The sequence below is a fragment of the Tachyglossus aculeatus genome, chromosome 18, assembly GCF_015852505.1.
Source record: "Tachyglossus aculeatus isolate mTacAcu1 chromosome 18, mTacAcu1.pri, whole genome shotgun sequence".
NCBI lineage: Eukaryota > Metazoa > Chordata > Mammalia > Monotremata > Tachyglossidae > Tachyglossus > Tachyglossus aculeatus.
The window spans coordinates 28821774-28841048 of NC_052083.1; the positions used below are offsets into that span (position 1 = coordinate 28821774).

Below are 19275 nucleotides of genomic sequence, written 5' to 3' on the forward strand. Positions count from 1 at the left end.
GGGGGCTCACAGTCTAAAAGGGGGAGACAGACAACAAAATCAACCAATCAATCAATCGTATTTATTGAGCGCTTACTGTGTGCAGAGCACTGGACTAAGCGCTTGGGAAGTCCAAGTTGGCAACATAGGGAGACGGTCCCTACCCAGCAGTGGGCTGACAGTCTAGAAGGGGGAGGCAGAGAACAAAACCAAACATACTCACAAAATAAAATCAATAGAATAGATAGGTACAGGTAAATAGAGGAATAAATATGTAGAAACATATATACAGGTGCTGTGGGGAAGGGAAGGGAGGAGGCCAGGTGGACTAAGGTGGGTGGCTGGGCGGGCCTCAGGGGGCCTGAGGGGGCCGGAGCGGCCTCCCGGCAGCCTTAGCGCTTTGACAGGAGTCACGTGACGGGGAGGGCGGGGCCGCCCTATCAGCTGCCGAGGCGCCTGCGTCGATTGCTCCCCCTCACCCCCCCAGGAAAAGGGCGGGCGGATGACGTCACCATCCGGGCCCTCGCCGACGGAGCGGCTCACAATGGAACAAAAACAAGCGGGCGAAGCGAAACCGGCGGAGCGGCGCAGGCGCGGACGGCCCGGCCCCCCTCCCCCCGCCCCCCGCCATTAACCCCGTCGGGCCCGAGTCCGCACAAAGCACGCCACCGCCCCGCGGGCCCCCCGAGCCCCCGGCCTACGCCGCTCGCGCCTGTTGGGGAGGGGGGGGCCGGAGAGGGAGGAGGAGGAAGCCGGGTCGGCCGGGAGAGGGGCAGCGAGGGGGCCGGGGGCGGGGACTCCGTGACACGGGGCTCTGGGCGGCGCTGAGGCTGGTGGGAGTCTGCGCCGCCCCCGCCCCTGCTCCCGCCGCCGCTCCCGCCGCCGCCGCCGCCGCCGCCGCCGGTATCGCCGCCACTGGCCCGGCCGTTTTTTTTTGTTTTTTTTTTTTTTTTCCGGTGTGCCGGATCCGCCATATTGCCGAGGAGGAGACCGAGCGGCAGCTAGAGCAGGGCCGCCAGCCGTCGCCCCGGCCTCGCCCCTCCGCCGGTCCTCGCAGCCCCCGGGGCCGCCCGAGCGGACGGAGGGCAGGGGCTGCAGCGGCGCCCGCCCCCGCCGGGGACCCCGAGCCGAGCCGCCGGTGACGCAGGAGCCTCGGGCCCGGACCGCCCCGCCCCGCCAGCGCCGCCGCCGCCGCCGCCGCCGCCGCCGCCGCCGCCGCCGCCGCAGCCCCTTCGCCCGGCGCCCGGGGGCGGGGATGCCCCGCCGCTCGGCCCGGCCGTAGGGCCCAGCGCCGCCCCCCGCGCAGCACCCTCCGGGCCAACGCCGCCGCCGCCGCCGCCGCCGCGGGAGAAGGCGTCCGGGTTGTGCGGTGAGTAGCCGCCCCGCCCGGGCCTTGAAACAGCGCGGTCCGCGGGGCAGGCAGTGTGTGCCCGTCCGTGTGAGGCCGGCAGACGGCGGCCACGAAGCCCCCTCCCCGTAGCCCCCCGCTCCCCTCCCCGGCGGCTCTGTGGGTGTCCGGGTGTCCGGGTGCGTGCGGCTCTGTTTTGGACCGTGAGGGAAAATGGCTGACGGCTCCGTCCCTTCTCCCCCCCCCCCCCCCCCCGCCTCCCTGACACACACAGACACCCCCCCCCCCACCCCGCCGGCCTTCCCCCTCATCATCGCCAATCGTATTTATTAAGCGCTTACTGTGTGCAGAGCACTGGACTAAGCGCTTGGGAAGTACAGATTGGCAACATAGAGAGACAGTCCCTACCCAACAGTCGAAAAGTGACTCCCTCGTCCTCCCCTTCCCCTTCCCCTTCCCGTCCGGTCTGGGGCCGAGGAGGAGGAGGATGTGGGCCCGGTGCCCCCCGCGCCCGCCCCGGCCGCCTCCCCTGTCGTTTCCCCTGACGCCCAACGCCATTACTGACGGAGCGGGGCCCCGGCAAAAGGACGCCTAAGGCCTCCTCCCCTTCCTCTCCCCTTTAATCCGCCCCTCGTCCCCTCATTGCGCGCTTCCCTTGTTGTACAGCCTTCAGGACCGACCCTTCAAAAGAAACCTTCAAAAAAAAAAGGTGTGTCTCCCCCCCCTCACCACCACCACCACATCCCACCCCTCCGCTCTGCTACCAAGGGTGAGAGCCGGGCAAGGAGCAGCAGTGGGATTTCCACGATTTTGTACCGTTGGGATGGACTGTCTCTATGTGATGCCAATTTGTACTTCCCAAGCGCTTAGTACAGTGCTCTGCACATAGTAAGCGCTCAATAAATACGATTGATTGATTCATTGACGGGGGGATAAAAGAGTGTGGCTTTTTGTCCAAGGGTCCAAGGCCGTTCTGAACAGTGACTGGAAAGGGCACATCAGGACGGGCAAGATTACCAGCGATGTGGTGGCAGTTATAGGCGACATTAGGGAACACCGACTTTAGATCCCCTGGCATCTTTGAGGCCTTCCCCCCCCCCCGAAGCCCCCCAAGTCTGCTGCAAGTTGGCCGAGAGCGTAACGTGGACTAGGAGGGCAGTCGTTTTGGTGGGACTGTCCGGTTTTAGGGAAGAATTGTTATTTCAATCAGTCGTATTTATTGAGCGCTTACTGTGTGCAGAGCAATCAATCAATCAATCGTGTTTATTGAGCGCTTACTGTGTGCAGAGCACTGTACTAAGCATTTGGAAAGTTCAAGTTGGCAACATATAGAGACAGTCTTTTTCTCGTCCAGCGCATTTAGGGACCTTCTCAGTTTCTGTTGAACTTATGCGAGTGACCTCCCTTCAAGGCCCTGCTGAGAGCTCACCTCCTCCAGGAGGCCTTCCCAGACTGAGCCCCTTCCTTCCTCTCCCCCTCGTCCCCCTCTCCATCCCCCCCATCTTACCTCCTTCCCTTCCCCACAACACCTGTATATATGTATATATGTTTGTACATATTTATTATTCTATTTATTTATTTTACTCGTACATATCTATTTTATTTATTTTATTTTGTTGGTATGTTTGGTTTTGTTCTCTGTCTCCCCCTCTTAGATTTTGAGCCCAGTGTTGGGTAGGGACTGTCTCTGTGTGTTGCCAATTTGTACTTCCCAAGCGCTTAGTACAGTGCTCTGCACATAGCGCTCAATAAATACGATTGATGATGATGACCGCGGCAGATTATGGTTACAGGACTGGTTACGGATTCCAATTCCTCCAGGAACTTTAAACGGTTGGCGGGTTGTGCACTGGCTCGATGCGACGGGCACCATCTTGGTTTGAGCCAGAATTCTGATTTGACGGGTTCTGTGGGTGGGTTAAGTGGCAGCACTTTTTTCCGAGGGGGAAAAAAAGGACATCCGTTAACTTTCTCGTTCTTGGAACTTTCATAGTTGAAACTTCCTTTTTCAAAATGAAGTGGTCCGCTCCCCATTCAGGTAGGGGAGTGAGCTCTTCCCTGGCTGGAACAAGCTTTTGGTAGCATTTCGGAAACGCTGGAAACCTTGGAAGAACTCTAGCGAGAATTTGTAAATCATTAGAGTGGACCCATAAAACCTTTCACTAGTTGAAAAACAAAACCTTATAACGCAGCGGATCCTCCTTTTCTCCCCCATTACTGCCTTCATCTATCATCATCATCATCAGTCGTATTTATTGAGCGCTTGCTATGTGCAGAGCACTGTACTAAGCTCTATGAGCTTCTTTAGGGGCTTTTATAGTCAGACCCTGGGGCAGACTTTAGGCAATTGCATTTTCTTCTTTCTCCCAGTACTTTTTCATTAGAAACATCTCCTTTCATCTTGTTACCTTTTATTTCCTTAGTCGCACCATTTATTTGATGTTTCTGATGGGGCTACTTTCAAAACCGATTGGAGAGACTTTATGCTGGGTGCCAAACAGTGGATCTTGAAATATATGGAAATCTTGACTCCTTAGGCTGTAATTATGAAATGTTCACTTGGCTTTTCCACTGTAGTGAATTTCCCAAGTTCTTGAGAATTGCCTATTGATGATACTTGAGATGATTCTGGTAGTGGATTCCCTACATTACCCCGTCATGCCTGTCCGTGCCTTTCCGTGCCTTTCTGGATAGCTGTCACATTGTACGAATGTCTCTTCAAAGAGAACTCTTTCTTTTCTCCAGTATACACAATTCAGAGAAGGGTCTTTGAAAATCATCGCCTATATAGTAGGTAAATACTTAGCTCTTAAATTGGACAAATAAGTTTTCATCACTTTAACGTGTCTGCTCCGACCATTTTTTTTAACGGTATTTAAACGCTTACTTTATGTCTTGCGTTATTCTGAGTGCTGGGGTAGATACAGTTTTATCAGGTCAGACAGTCCCTATTCCTTCATGGGGCTCACGGTCTAAATAGGAGGGACAGTGGATACTGATTCTCCATTTTTCAGTTGGGGAATCTGAGACGCAGAAAAGCTGGTGACTTGCTCTAGGTCACACAGCAGACAAGTGGATCTGGGATTAGAACCCAGATCCACTGACTCCCAGGCCTAAAGTGCTTCCCCACGCTGTTGTTGAAAACCATTCCTTAGAATCCATGGGGTCTTTAATATTTTGTTGGATTATTACTTTAAGATGTTAGGAATGGCCAGAGATGTGACTTTTTTTTTGGGGGGGGGGGGTGGGAAATAGTGGCTGTCATATCTAAAACTTTGGGTTAAGGTAGAGAAAATTAATTATAATTTGAAAATAAATGGTTGATTTTTTTTCTTACTCATTTAAAAAAACAAAACACCGAAACAAACCTATCTGCAGCCTCTCCTCATGCTTGCCTTATAATTCTCCAGACTTGATTTTTTTTAACCTGAAGGATATTTTACAAGCACCACGTGTCACTATTCAGTAGTATTATGTGGAAGGTTAGCCTTAAAAAGCAGTGTCATTTATCCATAAATTGTGTGGGACTTCTTTTGAACACGGGCCCTAATGTGGTAGGAGCAACATGTCCTAGTGGAAAGAGCCCGGGCCTGGGAATCAGAAGACTTGGGTTCTAATCCCAGCTCCGCCAGTGGTGTGCTGTGTGACCTTGGGCAAGTCACTTAACTTCTCTGGGCCTCAGTTTCCTCAACTGCAGAATGGGGATCCAGACTGTAAGACCTCTAGGGGATAGGGACTGTGTCCTGTATCTGCCTCAGCACCTAGTACAGTGCTTGGCACAAAGTGTTTAACAAAGGCCGCAGTCATTGTTGAGTTTAGAATTTTCATCATATAGTTGATGGAATCCGTATGTTTTTACAGCCATCTGGACTGTACTATATCTTTGTCCTCAATATAAATGAATTTTGGTGGATTTGCTATAGAAGATAGACTAGGTTGATGAAATTGAACAAGTGGAAGGTAAACTCAAGGGTGGCATTAGACCCAAATAGCTTGACCTTATGGAAGCTGTTAGAGTAAGATTTTTAAGTTGACATTAAGTGTTATTAGTTCTTCCACAATAGGAAATTAACTTAATGTAGATGCTAGCCGAGCTAGTGAAGTTGGAGCTTCTACCCTTCAAGATTATTAGGAAAGGCTTTTAATTATTTCATACAAGCCAACATTAATACTACTGTAGTATATTTTGAGGCATTAGTACTGGACTAGAGTATTAGTAATGGTAATTATTAAGTCCAGAGCAAAGTGCAAAGCACTGTAATAAGCAGAGGGAAAGAAATACACTGCCTAAATATAAATACGGTATCTGGCCCCCAAGGACTCACAATCTAAGAATAAAGGGGGAGTGAAAGCATTGGTGAATGGAAATCTCAAAGACAAGGGTGACTATATCAATTAATCGTACTCATTGAGCGCTTCCTAAATGCAGAGCGCTGTACTAAGCGATTGGGAGAGGACAGTAGGGTAAAGTAAAGACCCATTCCCTGCCTATAATGAGCTTACAGTCTAGAGGGGGAGATGAGCATTAATATGTACAATTTATAGTAGATCATTTAAAGATTTGACCATCAGTGCTCTGGGGTTGAGGATGGGGTGAATACCAAATGCCCAAAGGTCACAGGTCCAAATGCTTAGACGATGCAGAAGGGAGAGGGAGTCGGGGAGAAAACTTCCACCCAGGATGGGACTGTAATTGCGGGAGAAGCGGCAGGATTTTAGGTTTCTAAAGTGCACACCAAGGCTCTCAGATGCGAAAACCGTGGCTATCATTGTTAAATTGAGTTACATATAGATCTCTGTCAGCTTACAGAGTCCATTTTATTCATTCATTCAATCGTATTTATTGAGCGCTTACTGTGTGTAGAACACTGGACTAAGCGCTTGGGAAGTACAAGTCAGCAACATATAGAGACGTTTCCTCCCCAACAACGGACTCCAGTCTAGAAGGGGGAGACAGACAACAAAACATGTAGACAGGTGTCAAAACCGTCAGAACAAATAAAATTAAAGCTATATACACATCATTAACAAAATAAGTAAAGTGAAAATATGTACAAGTAAACTAGAGTAATGAATCTGTACAAATATATGCAAGTGTCATGGGGAGGAGAAGGAGGTAGGGTGGGGTGGGATTGGGAGGAGGAGAGGAAAAAGGGGGCTCAGTCTGGGAAGGCCTCCTGGAGGAGGTGAGCTCCCAGTAGGGCTTTGAAGGGAGGAAGAGAGCTAGTTTGGCGGATGTGTGGAGGGAGGGAATTCCAGGCCAGGGGAAGGACGTGGGTTGGGGGTTGACGGCGGGACAGGCGAGAACGAGGTACAGTGAGTAGGTTAGCGGTGGCAGAGGAGCGGAGGGTGCAGGCCGGGCTGTAGAAGAAGAGAAGGAGGAGGTGAGGTGGGGGGCGAGGTGATGGAGAGCCTTGAAGCCTAGGCTTCTACGAAAGTTTGGTCTTGGTTACAACCAGTTCTCCAAAACAAAAAAAAAAAAAAAAAAAGAAAAACAAGGGTCATGCCATCACCAAACCCCGCATTAAGGAAAACTGTCGTTATCTCATTCCCTGTGCCCCTCGCACAGACGTTCCCCCTGGCCTGAGTCCCATATCCCAATAGGCTTCTGTCATCGGGTGACCCATCCCTGACTCCTGAACAATCCTCCAGCCGAAACACAGCGCGAAAACACGCACTGTGGCAGAACTAGTTGTATTCCATGTTTCAAAACCTAGCTTAATTTCGACTTTTTTTCTGTGCAGTTAATACCTGTAAGAGGGTCTCTCTTACAGAATGAATAAAGTTACAAACTGTGCAAATAAGTGCTTGTTCCAAATCCATCAAGTTGTAGAGTCTGTGGTTACTAACCAAAATTTGGTGAGATTGGGTACCTTGTGAAGGCTCTTAGTGTCATACAAAGTTTGTAGGTGATCTCTTTGGGAAATGCAGATTAGTAGAAGTTAAGCCTGCAGTATTAAAACTCGAACAGTCCTTTCAGTGGCCCCTATTTGTCTTTCGTGTTCTACTTCATAAATGGGAAACTTTTTTATTTTGGAGAATATATGCTGTAGGGCAGGGAGTTCTGAAACGTGAGCTTTAATCTTTAAACGCTCCTTCAGTTGGATTAAAATCGTTGTCTTTGTAGTTATGTGAAGAGCGACAAAAGAGTAGGTGGAGTGAACTGGTGCACAGAGGAAGAGCTAAGTAATTGGTTATAATGTTATCGATCAGCACACGATCTGCAATTTCCATATTTTGTTTTTTCAATGTAGCAAACATGGAAGGTGGTCCAAAATGGAGTAGAATAAAAGGGGGGTACCGCCGAGACAAGGTGGAAGCAGTGTTGTTTGTCATAATAATTGTGATCAGACGGTCCACGATACTTATTCAGTGCTTACTCTGTCCAGAGCACTGTACTAAGTGCTTGGGAGAGCACGGTACAACAAACTTGGTAGACAAGTTCCCTGCCCTCAAGGAGCTTACCAGTGTAGGTGGGAGACAAACTTTAAAATAAATCACTGATATGTACATAAATGCTGTGGGACTGAGGGTGGGGTGAATATCAGATGCTTAAAGGGTATAGATCCAGGTGCATAGGTGACACAGAAGGGAGAAAGGGAAATGAGGGCTTAGTCTGGGAAGACCTCTTGGAGGAGATGTGATTTTAATAAGGCTTTGAAAGAGGGGAGGGAGGTCATCTGGCGTAGATGAAGGACTCAAGGGTCATATATCTAGTATTTAAGTGATCAAACTTAACAGTTTAAGTGCCTACTATGTGTGAAGCATAGTAAGCTCTGGGGTAGAGGCAACATATCCTAGAGAAAGGTGCTCAGGTACCAAGAAACCCCACGAATACCTCAAAGGAGAGGACTATTGCATCAGTTTCCCCTCTAACTCCAGTCTACACTTCACTGTGATGCCCAGGTTATTTTTTTCTATGAAATTTCAATTTTCGCCTCCCTGTTCCTCAGACACCTCCAATGGTGACCCATCCGTCTCTGCACTAAATTAGAAACTGCTTACCATCGGCTTTAAGGCGCTGTCAGCTCTCCCCATTCTAAGTTTCCCCAGTAATACCCCACTACCACCCAGTTTGCACATTTGACTTCTCCAGTGCCAGCTTGCTCACTGGACCCCCATCTCTTCTACCTCGCCACCGACCCTTGCCCAAATCCTCCCTCTGGCCCGGAACTCCGTCCACCTTGATATCCGACAGACCACTGCTCTCTCCGTCTTCAAAGCCCTACTAAAATCAAACAGATATCTTCCAAGTCACCTTGCCTGCTTCATCTCTCATTTCCCCACCCTATTTGCTCTCCCTTCTGCATCGTCTATGCGCTTGGATCTGTTGGATATTCGCCCCAATCTACACACATGTCTATATCCTTATAGTTTGCTGTTTCCCCCATCTATAATTTATTTTAATGACAGTCTTCCCCACCAGACTGTAAAGTCTTTGAGGACAGGTATCGTGTCTACCACCGCTGTTCGTGCTGTACTTTCCCAAGTGCTTAGTATAGTGCTCAAGTCATACCATTGATTGACAGGAAAAAAGTATAATGCTACCGGACACCATGGCTTGATAATTCTGTTTCCATTTTTCCCTGTGTAAATTAGGATGAAATGGTGATGTTAAAAAAAATATTAGTGAGATCTCCCCAGTAATAATGAGAGTGTTTCAAGGGCATGAAATGTTAACGTACAAAAGACTTGTAGGTCAGAGTGGTCCAGCCACACCAGAATTCATTCTGTCTCCAGCAGTGGCAATATCAGATACTTGGAGTTCAAAATCCAAAGTTTTGCTCTTAAATTTGAAGTAAAATATGGCATCTCAGAATCTTAACTGGAAGGGATTTCAGCATTATCCAGGTAATCTTGTATAATGAAAATTATCTCGAGCAGCAGGTGATCTATTAGATGGCTTAAAATCTTCATTGCCATGGGCTCCGTAACTTAGGAAGCCCATTCCAGCATCTTTTGACCAAGTCTTCTATGTAAGACGCCCAGTTGAGCCTCATTATAGTTTCAGGCCATGTATATGCTGTTGTCAGTGGAGATGAATGATAACTTTGCCTTTATATTCCTTCATCTCTATTGACAGATAAATTACCCTTTGGCCTTCTCTTCTCCAGGAATGGTAGTCCCAATGCCTGTAATCTCTATTCAGATGTTCTCTGATCTAGATGTCTAATTCTTGTTTCGAGTTGCTGGTTTTACTCCTCCCTATTCCTGGCCAGCAAAGATTCTCCATTTCTTTCCAAATAGGAATCTTCCAATGGGACAGAATCTTCTAACAGATTATCACGAGTGTTATCTCGAGTGCCAACTCTAACCGGTGGGGAAGAATCATATATAGTTCTTGTCCCAATCTGATATTGGCTATTGAAATACCAGGTTTATTTGCTGATTTGAGTTCACATGACTCCTCCAATTATCACCACCTCCAGGAGGCCTTCCCAGACTGAGCCCCCTTTTTCCTCTCGTCCCCATCGCCCCCCGCCCTACCTCCTTCCCCTCCCCCACAGCACTTGTATATATTTGTACAGATTTATTACTCTGTTTTACTTGTACATATTTATTATTCTATTTATTTTATTAATGATGTGCCTATAGCTATAATTCTATTTATTCTGACAGTTTTGACACCTGTCTACATGTTTTGTTGTATGTCTCCCCCTTCTAGACTGTGAGCCCGTTGTTGGGTAGGGACCATCTCTATATGTTGCTGACTTGTACTTCCCAAGCGCTTAGTCTAGTGCTCTGCACACAGTAAGCGGTCAATAAATACGATTGAGTGAATGAATGAATCTCCATTTTGAATGTGTGAAGGCGGTTTCACCAGATTTTTTTCCCCCCGTTGAACTTTAGCTTGATTAGGATGCTTTCCATTTGTCCAAGTGGTTTAAATTCTAAGCCTTTACTTGAAAAGGCTCGCTTCAAGGGGGCCAGAGTGGCCATTCAGTCAGTCAATCGTATTTATTGAGCGTTTACTGGGTGCAGACCACTGTATAAACGCTTGGGAGAGTGCAGTATAACAATAGATAGACACATTCCCTGCCCAAAGCGAGCTTCCAGTCTAGTGGGGGAAGTCTGTGGGTACTCCCGGAGGAGCCTTTTAATGACACCATCAAAGGCCCTCAGTTTTTTGGGGTGAGAGAAAACGGGACGAGCAAAAAATAAAGTGAACTTTCTTTGTGTCTTCCCCAGGGCACCTTGCACACACCTTCCTCCTTTTGCTTATGGGACCTGAAGTTTCCATGTAAAGGAGTTGGGTCTTGTTCTGCCTCCCTGCCCCTTCTCCCAGTGTAGGCTGATTCAATAATTTAGTTTGCTCTGTGTCCCTTTATCCAAGCTGTTGCAAAAGAAAAATTTCGGTCAAACCTGTAAGAAGAATCACCAAACATTTGTCCCCCCACTCCAGGATTGATGCGATTCCAAACTGTTTCAACCTGGCATCGTGGTGATTTAACAGCCATGCTGAAGAGGCACTTGTGTAGGAGGCACAATACTCCGAAAAGGAAGTACTGTTTGTCTCGTGATACTTTTATTTTTTTTTCCTTCCCCAATACAGAGTCTTGGTGGCTGTAATGAATGATCAAAGGGTTTGCACGTCAGGAATTTGGTCCGTTCTTTTCTTTCCAGATTTTGAGGTTAAGTTGACGTCTAGAACTTATGCATCTCCCCCTTCCCAGTTTTTTTGTGTGTGTCTTTGTGTAAATACTCTTGAAACGTTTTCAAGATCAGGATGAGGTCGGTTGGAAAAAAATGCAGAGCAGGTCACTAAGGACAGAAAAACAGATAAAGGATGGTAAGGCAGGCCTGTGGCTCAAGAAGGCTCTACAGTGGTGTGAACGAGTAGTGTACTACTGTTCGAGTTAAACCCGTTAAAAATGAGAATTTATAGAAATATTATATACAAGGGCCAGGAAGTAGTCCTTCAGTTATACTTGGCAATAGGTCAGAGCCTTTTTGACTACTGTTTCAATTTCAGTCTCCATTCGTTCATTCAATCATAATGATTGGGCGCTTACTGTGTGCAGAGCGCTGTACTAAGTGCCTGGAAAGTATATTTACTTGGTCCGTTTAGCCAAAGTGGAGAATCAATCACTTATTCTCTTAATTGCTACAAGAATAATTAAAATAATAATAATGGTATTAAGCGCTTACTATCTGCCAAACACTGATCTATACACTGGGCTAGATACAAGGTATACAGTTGTCCTCTATCTCCACAGAGACCAGAACACAAAAATGGGCTTCAGTTTCACTGAGACTGGTTAGACATGGCATGAACTTCTTCACCGTAAGGGTGATTTAAAACAGGAAACTAATGCGGGTTGTGCTATGAAGCGCTCTAAAAATAGGCTTGACGACCATCTGTTTTAGATGGGATATGTGACCTCTTAAAGGCCCTTTCTAACTTGACGATTCTACGGGTTTGATTTCGTCTTAAAAATGATACCAGTGGTCCTGCAGGAAGCTGTCAATTCTTTAAGGGTTCAGGTATTCAGGAAGCCTTGCTCATTTAAAAATCCCCGTTCTAAATGCAGTCTTTGAATGGATGCGACACTATTTTAATACTATTTTTTCCCCTCCCATCAGAGGGGATGCACCCCCTCCCCACCCTGGACTGGTGTAATGGGCTTTCCTTTCAAACAATCAATCAATCAATCATATTTATTGAGCGCTTACTGTGTGCAGAGCACTGTACTAAGCGCTTGGGAAGTACAAGTTGGCAACATATAGAGACAGTCCCTACCCAACAGTGGGCTCACAGTCTAGAAGGGGGAGACAGAGAACAAAACCAAACATATTAACAAAATAAAATCAATAGAATAGATATGTACAAGTAAAATAAATAAATAGAGTAATAAATATGTACAAACATATATACATATATACAGGTGCTGTGGGGAAGGGAAGGAGGTAAGACGGGGGGATGGAGGTGGGGGCGAGGGAGAGAGGAAGGAGGGGGCTCAGTCTGGGAAGGCCTCCTGGAGGAGGTGAGCTCTCAGTAGGGCCTTGAAGGGAGGAAGAGAGCTAGCTTGGCGGAGGTGCGGAGGGAGGGCATTCCAGGCCAGGGGGATGATGTGGGCTTGGGGTCGACGGCGGGCCAGGCGAGAACGAGGCACGGTGAGGAGATTAGCGGCAGAGGAGCGGAGGGTGCGGGCTGGGCTGGAGAAGGAGAGAAGGGAGGTGAGGTAGGAGGGGGCGAGGTGATGGACAGCCTTGAAGCCCAGGGTGAGGAGTTTCTGCCTGATGTGCAGATTGATTGGTAGCCACTGGAGATTTTTGAGGAGGGGAGAAACATGCCCAGAGCGTTTATGGAAAAAGACAATCCGGACAGCGGCATGAAGTATGGATTGAAGTGGGGAGAGACACGAGGATGGGAGATCAGAGAGAAGGCTGATGCAGTAGTCCAGACGGGATAGGATGAGAGCTTGAACAAGCAGGGTAGCGGTATGGATGGAGAGGAAAGGGTGGATCTTGGCAATGTTGCGGAGCTGAGACCGGCAGGTTTTGGTGACGGCTTGGATGTGAGGGGTGAATGAGAGCGGAGTCGAGGATGACACCAAGATTGCGGGCTTGTGAGACGGGAAGGATGGTAGTGCCGTCAACAGTGATGGGAAAGTCAGGGAGAGGGCAGGGTTTGGGAGGGAAGACAAGGAGTTCAGTCTTGGACATGTTGAGTTTTAGGTGGCGGGCAGACATCCAGATGGAGATGTCCTGAAGGCAGGAGGAGATGCGAGCCTGGAGGGAGGGGGAGAGAGCAGGGGCAGAGATGTAGATCTGGGTGTCCTCAGCGTAGAGATGATAGTTGAAGCCGTGGGAGCGAATGAGGTCACCAAGGGAGTGCGTGTAGATCGAGAACAGAAGGGGACCAAGAACTGAACCTTGGGGAACCCCCACAGTAAGGGGATGGGAGGGGGAGGAGGAGCCCGCAAAAGAGACTGAGAATGAACGACCAGAGAGATAAGAGGAGAACCAGGAGAGGATGGAGTCTGTGAAGCCAAGGTCGGATAGCGTGTTGAGGAGAAGGGGGTGGTCCACAGTGTCGAAGGCAGCTGAGAGGTTGAGGAGGATTAGGCTAGAGTAGGAGCCGTTGGATTTGGCAAGAAGGAGGTCATTGGTGACCTTTGAGAGGGCAGTTTCTGTGGAATGTAAGGGACAAAAGCCAGACTGGAGGGGGTCGAGGAGAGAGTTGGTGTTGAGGATTTCGAGGCAGCGCGTGTAGACAACTCGTTCAAGGAGTTTGGAAAGGAATGGTAGGAGGGATATGGGGTGATAACTAGAAGGTGAGGTGGGGTCAAGAGAGGGTTTTTTTAGGATGGGAGAGACATGGGCATGTTTGAAGGCAGAGGGGAAGGAACCAGTGAAGAGTGAGCGGTTGAAGATGGAAGTTAAGGAGGGGAGAAGGGATGGAGCGAGAGATTTCATGAGATGAGAAAAAATAAATAAAAATCTTCACCACAGTAATGTCATGGGTTACTAGTGTTCTCTCTTCATTTACTAAGTCAGTTACTGCTGAGAGGAGGTGGTCCTCATTCCTTTGGGCTTCTTACTAATCCGGGCAAGCCTCCCTGGTCCAGGATTTCCCCAGCATTTCGCAAGCTGAGAAAATAAGCCTCTGCTCTCAACATTTATGTCAAGGGTGGAGCTCCTCCGCGGTATTAGGTTTGGAGGATGAGGGCTGCCCCGATACCATTTCTCTGAGGCCAATGGCAAGGGACTTCTTGATAATGATGATAATAATTGTTAAAATTAAGTGTGTACTCTGTTCCAAACACTGAATTAACCGCTGGAATAGATACAAGATAATTAGGTTGGACATAGTTCCTGTACCACATAGGGCTCACTAAAGGGGAGGGAGAAAAGGTATCTCATCCCCGTTTTACAGATGAGGAAGCTGAGGTCCAGAGATGTCAAGTGTCTTGCTTCAGGTTCCGCAGCAGTCGAGTGGTGGAGCTGGGATTAGAACGCGCGCGGTCATTTCACCAGGCTGTGCCATTTCCTTTGGGGCCTTGTAGTGCCATGTTTGTCCCCATCCAACACTCCTGCCTTAGGGGGCGGCGGGAAAGGGAAAGAAGGCTTGTCTTTGGGTGCCTTATTGTGTGGGGTGAAGTTTAGGATATTTTTCATTTTTGATGGCTTGCCCAGGTCCACGGACTTATGGTGCAAGTGGTTCTTAAACACTGAATCTTAAGTTGAAGTGATGCAATTGTGAATCAGTTTTGGCATAAGAACGAAGTTGTAAATGCAGGATGAGTTTATAAGCCAAGATTTGATATCTGACTTGTACCCAGAGTTATGTTATTTGTCAGTTTATAGATGGGTAGTCATATAGCTACAGATCTGTCTTTACCTGGAGTCAGAGAGGTCCGGGTCTAGAGCAGTTCAGTTTTCCTTCATCGATGGGCCAACCCTCCGTGGTGGCTCTGCCTGGAGATTATTCATTCATTGATTCAGTCGTATTTATTGAGCGCTTACTGTGTGCAGAGCACTGTACTAAGCACTTGGGAAGTACAAGTTGGCAACATATAGAGACGGTCCCTACCCAACAGCGGGCTCACAGTCTAGAAGGGGGAGACAGATAACAAAACAAAACATATTAACAAAATAAAATAAATAAAATAGTAAATATGTACAAGTAAAATAGCGTAATAAATCTGTACAAACATATATACAGGTGCTTTGGGGAGGGGAAGGAGGTAGGGCGGGGGGATGAGGAGGGGGAGGAGGAGAAGAGGAAGGAGGGGGCTCAGTCTGGGAAGGCCTCCTGGAGGAGGTGAGCTCTCAGTAGGGCTTTGAAGGGAGGAAGAGAGCTAGCTTGGCGGATGTTTGGAGGGAAGGCATTCCAGGCCAGGGGGAGGACGTGGGCCGGGGGTCGACGGCGGGACAGGAGAGAATGAGGCACAGTGAGGAGGTTAGCGGCAGAGGAGCGGAGGGTACGGGCTGGGCTGTAGAAGGAAAGAAGGGAGGTGAGGTAGGAGGGGGCAAGGTGATGGACAGCCTTGAAGCCGAGGGTGAGGAGTTTCTGCCTGATGCGCAGATTGATTGGTAGCCACTGGAGATTTTTGAGGAGGGGAGTAAGATTTCCAGAGCGTTTCTGCACAAAGATGATCCGGACAGCAGCGTGAAGCGTAGATTGAAGTGGGGAGAGACAGGAGGATAGGAGATCAGAGAGGAGGCTGATGCAGTAATCCAGTCAGGATAGGATGAGAGATTGAACCAGCAGGGCAGCGATTTGGATGGAGAGGAAAGGGCAGATCTTGGCAACGTTGCAGAGGTGAGACCGGCAGGTTTTGGTGACGGATTGGATGTGAGGGGTGAACGAGAGAGCCGAGTCGAGGATGACACCAAGGTTGTGGGCTTGTGAAACGGGAAGGATGGTAGTGCCGTCAACATTGACGGGAAAGTCAGGAAGAGGACAGGGTTTGGGAGGGAAGATAAGGAGTTCAGTCTTGGACATACTGAGTCTTAGATGGCGGGCAGACAACCAGGTGGAGGTGTCTTGAAGGCAGGAGGAGACACGAGCCTGAAGGGAGGGAGAGGGAGCAGAGATGTTGATTTGGGTGTCATCACTGTAGAGATGATAGTTGAAGCCGTGGGAGTGAATGAGTTCATCAAGGAGTGAGTGTAGATAGAGAACAGAAGGGGACCAAGAACTGACCCTTGAGGAACCCCTACAGTAAGGGGATGGGAGGGGGAGGAGGAGCCCGCAAAAGAGACTGAGAATGAACGGCCGGAGAGATAAGAGGAGAACCAGGAGAGGACAGAGTCTGCGAAGCCAAGGTTGGATAGTTTGTTGATGAGAAGGGGGAGAAGAAGAAGATTAGAAAATCCCCACTTCCAATCTTCCTCCTTAGGTGTTCTCCTCACTCCCTCTGTCTTTCCCCCACTCTCCATCATTTTAAAATGGTGGCTTCATTGGTCCCCCACTCTGCTGATTTTTGTGGTTTTGTCTTTTCCACTTTTTAAAAATGGTATTAAGCAGTTACCATGTGCCAGGCACATAGTAAGCCCTGGGGTAGATACAAGGTAGACACAGTTTCTGTCCCACATGGGGCTCACAGTCTTAATCCCTATTTTACAGATGAGGTAACCGAGGTTCAGAGATGTGATTTCCCTGAGGTCACTCAGCAGACAGGTAGCGGAGCCAGTGATTAGTACCCAGGTCCTTCTGACCCCCAGTCCCAGCCTATTTCCACTAGGTCACACTGCTTCTCACTTGCCAGTTGCCGCAGTTGGGCCGGGCCAGCCTGTTGCGTGACTGCAACCATCCCCTGGACCATCATAGTTATGGGGAGCGGCCTGGACCAGCCCCGAAGGAGGCCATCCCACCGTCTCGACCTTCTTTGGCTTGGTCCAGACCCTGTGGGTGTGGCAGTCCTGAGGCTACAAGGAGGGGAGAGCAATGGTGGTCCCGTCCTAGGCTACCCCCCCTGCCTCGGCCGGTCTGGCCGGGCCTGCTCCCACAGCTTTGGCAGACCTTGGGTATGAGGAGCTGAAGTTAGGGAAGGGGCTGGCCCCACACTTTCGAGCTGTTCCAGGAAGAAGAGGGCAACAGGGAAATTGCGGTGATTCGTTCATTGAGTCGTATTTATCGAGTGCTTACTCTGTGTAGAGCACTGTACTAAATGCTTGGGAGAGCGTAATGTAACAATAAACAGATACATTCCCTATCCACAGTGAGTTTACGGTCTAGACGGGGAGACAGACGTTAATATAAGTAAATGACAGATATGTGCATAAGTGCTGTGGGGCTGGGAGAGGGGAAGAACAAAGGGAGATAAGTCAGGGTGTTGCCCAAGGGAGTGGGAGAAGAGGAAAGGAGAGGCCTAGTCAGGGAAGGCTTGCTGGAGGAGATGATGAAGGGATGGCTGCTGTAAGCGCCTTAATAATAATGATGGTATTTGTTAAGTGCTTACTATGTGCCAGGCACTGTACTAAGTGCTGGGGTGGATACAAGCAAATCGAGTTGGACACAGTCCCTGTCCCATGCGGGGTTCACAGTCTTGTCGGCAGGGGACATGTCTACTGACGTTGTATTGTACTCACCCGAGTGTTTGGTACGGTGCTCTGCACGCAGTAATAGCTCAATAAATGGGGGCTAAGATTGTGAGCCTTTTGTGGGGCATGGACTGTGTCCAATCTGATGATCTTGTATCCACCCCAGCGCTTAGTACAATGCCTGACACATAGTAAGTGTTTAACACCATAAATACCATTTATTGACTGGTTTGGGGATTTGTGGTGGGGTGCACAAGCATTGTGGGGAAACAATTTAGGGAAATGAGAGGGAACAGAGAGTTTGGGGAATGGGGAGCGGGCTGGGTTACTTGGTCACCAGGCAAAGTCACCAAGAAAGGTTGATGCCCCTGTTTTAACCTCCGATGAAGTACTGTCCTTTAGGCAATAAATAGAGTAGGTGCCATAATGCTGAAATGGTGTCAAGTTAGAAACTCCGTGCCATTGCATTCAACTCAAAAGGTTATAAGTTGAGTGCTGCCAGTAATTTGAATTTTTGCTCTCATATTCACTGTCCTAATTTTATTCCTCCAAGCTAACGCTATCTTTGAATTCGTCTTGAGAAATTTGACCAAGCTTCCAATCATTTGATGGTATTTGACTCTCTGCTACTCTCCCATCCTTCCCAGCAGTATCCTCAGAGGAGCTCTCCTCACTCCTCTCAAGTGCTACTCCGGCCACTTGTGCTTCTGACTCCATTCCTTCTCATCTCATGAAATCTCTCGCTCCATCCCTTCTCCCCTCCTTAACTTCTATCTTTAACCACTCACTCTCCACTGGTTCCTTCCCCTCTGCCTTCAAACATGCCCATGTCTCTCCCATCCTAAAAAACCCTCTCTTGACCCCACCTCACCTTCTAGTTATCGCCCCATATCCCTCCTACCATTCCTTTCGAAACTCCTCGAACGAGTTGTCTACACGCGCTGCCTCGAATTCCTCAACACCAACTCTCTCCTCGACCCCCTCCAGTCTGGCTTCCGTTCCCTACATTCCACAGAAACTGCCCTCTCAAAGGGCACCAATGACCTCCTGCTTGCCAAATCCAACGGCTCCTACTCTATCCTAATCCTCCTCTACCTCTCAGCTGCCTTCGACACTGTGGACCACCCCCTTCTCCTCAACACGCTATCCAACCTTGGCTTCACAGACTCCGTCCTCTCCTGGTTCTCCTCTTATCTCTCTGGTCATTCATTCTCAGTCTCTTTTGCGGGCTCCTCCTCCCCCTCCCATCCCCTTACTGTGGGGGTTCCCCAAGGTTCAGTTCTTGGTCCCCTTCTGTTCTCGATCTACACTGTCTCCCTTGATGACCTCATTCGCTCCCACGGCTTCAACTATCATCTCTACGCTGATGACACCCAAATCTACATCTCTGGCCCTGCTCTCTCCCCCGCCCTCCAGGCTCGCATCTCCTCCTGCCTTCAGGACATCTCCATCTGGATGTCTGCCCGCCACCTAAAACTCAACATGTCCAAGACTGAATTCCTTGCCTTCCCTCCCAAACCCTGCCCTCTCCCTTACTTTCCCATCACTGTTGACGGCACTACCATCCTTCCCGTCTCACAAGCCCACAAACTTGGTGTCATCCTCGACTCCGCTCTCTCATTCACCCTTCACATCCAAGCCGTCACCAAAACCTGCCGGTCTCAGCTCCGCAACATTGCCAAGATCCGCCCTTTCCTCTCCATCCAAACCGCTACCCTGCTTGTTCAAGCTCTCATCCTATCCCGTCTGGACTACTGCATCAGCCTTCTCTCTGATCTCCCATCCTCGTGTCTCTCCCCACTTCAATCCATACTTCATGCCGCTGCCCGGGTTGTCTTTGTCCAGAAACGCTCTGGGCATGTTACTCCCCTCCTCAAAAATCTCCAGTGGCTACCAATCAATCTGCGCATCAGGCAGAAACTCCTCACCCTGGGCTTCAAGGCTCTCCATCACCT

General features: G+C 49.0%; 1 protein-coding gene across 3 annotated transcripts in view; it reads left to right on the forward strand.

Annotated features, from left to right (window-relative positions):
* Positions 1-1318: 1318 nt before the first annotated feature.
* Positions 1319-19275, forward strand: part of USP9X (ubiquitin specific peptidase 9 X-linked) — a 137966-nt gene continuing 120009 nt past the window's right edge. For 2 of the 3 annotated variants that reach the window (XM_038760060.1, XM_038760061.1), the window contains exon 1: positions 1320-1348. The gene's annotated coding sequence lies outside the window, so the exon portion shown is untranslated. Of the gene's footprint in view, positions 1349-19275 lie in introns of all 3 variants that reach the window. The other variant, XM_038760063.1, reaches the window with a different exon arrangement.